At 40.5% G+C, this 6,509-nt stretch overlaps 1 non-coding gene across 1 annotated transcript; it reads right to left on the reverse strand.

Moving 5' to 3' along the window:
- Positions 1-5,613: 5,613 nt before the first annotated feature.
- LOC148480734 (U2 spliceosomal RNA) lies at positions 5,614-5,811 on the reverse strand. The gene has a single exon (XR_015871947.1). It is a non-coding gene; the product is annotated as a U2 spliceosomal RNA (small nuclear RNA).
- Between the last annotated feature and the right edge of the window lie 698 nt (positions 5,812-6,509).

Consider the following 6,509-nt stretch of genomic DNA (forward strand, 5'->3'; position numbering starts at 1 on the left):
ATGAAATGCCACAATGATAGACATTGCAGCTTCATACTGGTCATAATTAATCATCAAAACACTTTTAGCAGATATAACCATTATGTCTTGGGAAGAATTACTGCTATACACTAAAACTAAAGATTGTATTTCCCTCTTTCAAACAAGGGTGCCCACATAATTTTATGTTACTTGTTGCGTGATATAGAGGGGCTTAAAATCCCTACTATCAATTTTAACATTTTTATTTCTTTATATTACATTGCAGACAGTTTTTTTGTGCATGCCAGCAGCACTTCCTGGACTGCCTGATGGATGCCTACATGTCCCTTTTGATCATTCCGGAATGGTGGAAAAGGTAAAAAACTTTATTTTTTTTTTGCAGTCCTCACACAGTGGACGAGTCACACTCATTCTCCATAGCTTTAGTATACATGCAGATGACAAGTGGGACTCAACATCCATAGCCAGAAAAGGGATTAAAGATACATGGCTTGTATTAGAGTTGTGCCCAAGCCCATGTTTTGGATGGATCTTATGCTTTTTAGCAACTGTGCATGAGTTTGATATATATGAAAAAACAGCCGGTGTGTCAGGGGGTATGGGTATTATATGACAAGGTTCGTGTATTAAAATAGACAAATTTATTGACAATTAAAATATAATAAATAAATATGCATATGTCCCTGGATAGTCTAATGAAAAAGACTGTGCATTATATCACATTAGTAATCTTTCTGTAGAAATACCATGGTCCAAATTGAATGGCTGCTGGCCCGCTGGCTGTAAAAAGATTGTGTCCAAAAATTGGAGATACAGATTGATACACTTGTCACCACTGTGTTATAAAGTATCCTTTGAGTAGCAGGAGAAATATTTCAAATAGCCCAGTGTTGCCTTTTATATGGATGAGCGGTCTATGATACGGTGTCACGATGGAAAGCTCTCACCTGTTGTCTAGGGAGCTTGGATCTCCGTATGATGGCTCTGTCTGTAGTGGCAGCAATTCCTGTGATGAAGAGACTCAGTCCCCACGAGCAGCTTGCAGCATGAAGCGCAGGAGGAACGCTTCTTGGAACATAGAAGTAACATCCTATGCTAATGTACATGACAGAAATGACCATTCACTTAAGATTGTAGGGTTAGAACATATCCCCCCAACCATCTGAAAAGGCGATAGATTTAGATCCTTATGTCATCAGGAGCTATTTTGGATCTTCCAAATGAATAGCTTATATCCTGATGGGTTAAATGAACAAATAGAATTAAATTCTGTGTTCTGAGTCCTCTGTCTTTCCATCATGCTTTATAATATTTTTAGTATACTTGCATGTTATATATAATCTTTTTTACTTTAATATTATGTATTATTTATCAATATACCACTAGGGTTTAATCTACTTACTATTATAGATTAATTACCCAAGATAATATACATGCACATATGTATATTCTGTGTGGTTTTACTATGTGCAGTATATTTTATAACACAGTGGAGACAAGTGAATCAATCTGTATCTCCAATTTTTGGACACAATCTTTTTACAGCCAACGGGCCCGCAGCCATTCAATTTGGACCATGGTATTTCTACAGAAAGATTACTAATGTGATATAATGCACAGTCTTTTTCATTAGACTATCCAGGGACATATGCATATTTATTTATTATATTTTAATTGTCAATAAATTTGTCTATTTTAATACACGAACCTTGTCATATAATACCCATACCCCCTGACACACCGGCTGTTTTTTCATATATATTGTACTCTTGTTATTGGGACTGACTATCCCTTTCAGCCGTGCTGCCTCAGGGGTGTAAATTTACCCGTTTAGCGCCTGGATACCTTTTTCCCTTTATGTACATGAGTCTGAGCCTGTATATACAATTATTTCAATGACTGTGGGTGATTTAGAGTCTTAGGCATCTTAGGTACAACTCCACTTGCAGCATAGTAGATGGAACTGGGCATCACCTGTGTTCAGGTGTGTCCTCATACATCTAGCCTCCTTGCACATTAAACAGCCCTTCTAATTCCACCATGTGCTGAGCATTTTTTTGGGCGACTTTTTACCTTCAAATGTGTCTTATTCACAGATATGCGAATAGATAGCACAAGCAGCTTCTGTTGGTTAAATTGATATGCAGCATGCCTATGTTCTGTGTGCGTCTGCAGGTGTATCTGCATGCAAAGCGCTATGTTACAGTGTTACAGCCACTGACACTGTAAATTGGTATTCACATGCAGATACACCCGCAGATGCACAGAGAACATAGACATGCTGCATATCAATTTAACCAACAGAAGCTGTTTGTGCTAGTTCTTCATATCACTGTGTCAATAAGATGCATTTGAAGGTAAAAAGTCACATGAAAGATGCTTGGCGCTAGCAAGGCACAAGGATCTCCCGCGTTATGTGTGGCACAACTTGTATCGCATGGAGGATAGATGTATCTGTGACATATCTGTATTTACATGGAGAAAAGGTGTGCTCCTGGGGTGTTGTAGGCAAGTAGATGGAATTTCAGGCTATTCAAAGGCCAGTGTATGCAAAGCTCCATTTGGTTTTATATGAATCTTTTGCACCAAGGGTAGGGCTTTCCATTATGTGCACTAATTGTGATTTTGGATAGTTAGATAGGCTTATGAAGGAAAATTAAATTTATTTTGGTATTAAGATTTTTGCAAATTTCCCAAACTTTTAGATAAACAAAAATAGGATTTTGGTACTTACAGTGGAGATAAAGACAATGGTTATAGATGGATGGATGGATGAGTGTAGCTGGCACTTTAAATTTATAAGTGTGAGTGACTCCTCCCCCTCTATCCCCCCGAAGCCCCAGTTAGAGAATTGGAACCTGAGGAGATGGAACAGAATCAGAAGACACAACTGAGAAGTAATCAAACATCAAGGACGGCAAAAGCCGGAAAAAAACATACATAATCACAGAATGTATTCAACATGAATAAAAAAATAGAACACAATGGTATGTAAAACAGTGCTGTGAGGGTGTCTAGTGTCCCCTCTGGAATCCGAGAAAGGGATTTTACTGGTAAGTACCAAAATCCTATTTTTTTCTTCATCCTCCAGAGGACACTGGAGATCAAGACACTGGGGACATCCCACAGTTCACCTCCCTCGGTTTGGAGAGCCCTGAGTAACCTGCAAAACCCTGCAACTAAAAGTAGATTTTGAGGCTGCTAAGGTAAGAAGCAAGCAAAAAATCCATTATGGCCCCACACGAAAGAATAAAGAACTGAGGTATCATGATGGGCAGCCCAAGAAGAGACCACTGCATAGGCAAAATGTGCAACATAGAAAACAAGCAAAGGCCAGGTACTAGCACATACACATGTCGGATGGCCATATGGATCAATGTGGCTAACATCTGCATAGAAGCAGGCCAAGTACCTTTAGCAGCACTAAAAAAAAGACAAGGAATGTGAATTCCACAATGTTGCAATATGGGCCACCTAAGTCAAAAGAATCTGCACAAATCCATGGTGAGGGAAGACTGCGAGCCAACTGACAGCGGAACCACAATAGGCTGGGTGATTCACCGTAAGTATGAAGATGGTTTTTTTACTGAGTTCTGCACGTTCATCATGAAAATAAGATTTGGAAGCCAACAAGTGAGAGCTCCCAACTCTGAGACCTGCCTGTCCGAAGCCAAGGACAATAGGAGAACCATCTTCAAGGAATATAGTGTCATTTCCATGTCCTCCAAGTCTTGAATAGAGAAGACTGAAAGAAACAACAGAACCAGGTAAATGTGTAGGCGGGACAATGGAGCCTGTCCTAGGAGAACCCCCTGAAGTAAAGATTGAATCTGAGGTAAAAAGGCCAGGTGGCGCAGAATATCAACAATGCCAAGACATGAACTCTTAAGAGGACCGAGGCACAAACCAGAATCCAGGTACCATTGAAGAAGGGAAGGAGACTGAATGATGGAAGCAGTGGTGGGAACCCCCCGCTCTTCACATAAGATCACATAAGAACACCAGATGCAGTGATAATGAGCTGATGTAACTGGCTTGCAAGCCTAGAACACGGTGGGAACAACAGAGTCTGGAACCCCTGCTATATGTAATATAGTGGCCTCAACAGATACACCATGAAATGCAGCTACTGTAAGTCAGGGAATATGATCGGACCTAGAAGCAGGATATTCAGGTGAAAAGGTAATAGCTAGGGATCCTTGATGAGGAGTAGATGGAAATTTGAGAACCAGGCCTGATGGGCCAGTTTGGAGACACCAGGAAACCCATGTCCACTTCTTGCTTAACATGCCTGAGAACTAGTGGAACAAAGGTAAGAGATTCATGAGATCGTACCTCCAATACTGTCAGATGGCCCACTACCTCAGCATTTGAGTTCCAAGTCCTGGAGCAGTACCAAGGCACCAGATGACTGTGCCTGGAGGCTGAGAGATGTATGTCTGGCCTGCCCCACCTACCGACAAGCAGATGGGAAAACCCTCAGTTGAAGGTCCCATTCTCCAGGATGAATGTTTTCACAACTAAAAAGGTCAGCCTCCCATTTAGTCACTACTGGAAGAAGATCCTTAAGATAGCCAAAACATGGGGCTCTGTCCATCGTAGAATATGACTCACCTCGCGCAAGCTCTGAAACTGAGCATCCTTCCTTGAAGGGAGACATATTAGATGGCAGTGGCATTGTCTAACTATATCTGAACAGGCTGACCTTCGAGAAGCGAGGTAGCTTCCAGAAGAGCATGAAGATTGCATGGAGTTAAAGAACATTGATTTGGAGCATGGGCTCATAATGCGACCAATGACCCTGGAAGTGATGGTCCAGAACAACCATTAAATATCTAGAGTATGTTAACCAAGGCATATATCTCTAGCAAGGAGGGAAAAGGGAAAGTTAAAACTATGGACACTTATATATATAGAAGGCAATGTGGATATAAACCCCCAAGGAGAATTAGTGCCATAAGGATTGGCAGACCAGGTTTGTCTGACATAGAAAAATAGAGAACCAGCAGGATAGCAAAAAAAAAACAACTAACATAAAAATAACAAATGTACATTAGGTCAGTTTGAGGCAGCGTTAATGCCTGCATTCTGGCTTATCTTTCATATAGATGGAAGTTTTGAATATAGACCAATATTCCAAGGGTTAATAGCCAAAATGATAGGAAAATAAGTACCCTACTCGGACAGATCTCCTCCAGTATAGCTGTTAAGACTTTACCACCTGCTTAGGTAAGTGGAGCAAGTTCTTACCTGTGAGCAAACAGGGACCACCAGGTCTTTCTGTGGACTTAGCTGACCTGTGTTCTACGTTGCCAATATCCTGATGGGGGTAGAGTACCAATAGTTTCTGTAGGTTAACTGAGACTGTATGCTTTTGACCTGATCTTTAGACTGGAGTTGCATCACTAAAGGCCTAGCCCTGTGTAAAAAACTAGCAGAATTGTTAGTGGAGACATTTGTGGTCACACCAAGATACCGCAGTCTATGACTCACAGAATGACAGCGCAAAATGAGAATTCTTCATGTAGTCACATGGGAGTAGAAGACCTAGTCTAAAGGCACCAGTTCAAAGGAGAGATCAGACAATACAGTCTAGGATCAGAATGGATATAAATATACCCTTTACACTAGGTAAAGGAGACCCACCCCAAAGGAGGGACAGAGGCGAAATGCATGGAATGGAAAGAACAAGCTCTTACTCCACCTCTCTGTTCAAAAATCCATTAATGCATGGCCCAAGATAAGGGGCATATTAGATATTAAACTGATAATAACAGATACTACCCAGGATCTTATCTGAATTATTTTGTTCTCTAGTCCAGAGGTTCACTGGGATTCGAACTCCAGTATCAGTGTATGACAAAACCATGCAGTAACCACTACATCATCTTAGAATACATCATCTTAGAATACATCCAGCGATGTAATCATATGTATAAAAAGGGATAGAGAACCCATGCCGGTGATTGATACACAGTGCAGTCTACACCCTTTTTATTCCAAAATAGATAGAGCGGCCCAGCAGTACAGTGCACTATAGTACCATGCAGCATCCGCTTTAAGAGCAAAACTGAAGATATATATACATATATATATATATATATATATATATATATATATATAAATTTCCCGGTCTCATAAGGACGACCTAATATAAAAATATATGTGTATGTGGTGATCTTGAGAAAAGAGTTTCGTCCTCCGAAACATCGATTAAAGAAATTTTTTTTTACCTACTCAACCTGTGCCAGTCTCTGAGTGCAGCCTTCCTGTTGAAATGTTTTGGAGTTTGCATAACCCCTAAGGAGGGCACCTGAGCAAGTTAAGTGCATGGTTGCACTGCCTAACGAGTGCCGGTTCATCGGACTTTATATATATATATATATATACACTGCTGAATGGCGGCACCCTCGGCGACTGATCACAAATGGCAACAGGCTCTCATGGATGGATCAACATTTCATGAAGCACTACTTCATTTCGTCAGGATGACAAGAACATGAAAAATTACATACCTTTATAGGACA

This window comes from Taudactylus pleione, unplaced genomic scaffold (assembly GCF_031769625.1).
Source record: "Taudactylus pleione unplaced genomic scaffold, aTauple2 ptg000602l, whole genome shotgun sequence".
Lineage (NCBI taxonomy): Eukaryota > Metazoa > Chordata > Amphibia > Anura > Myobatrachidae > Taudactylus > Taudactylus pleione.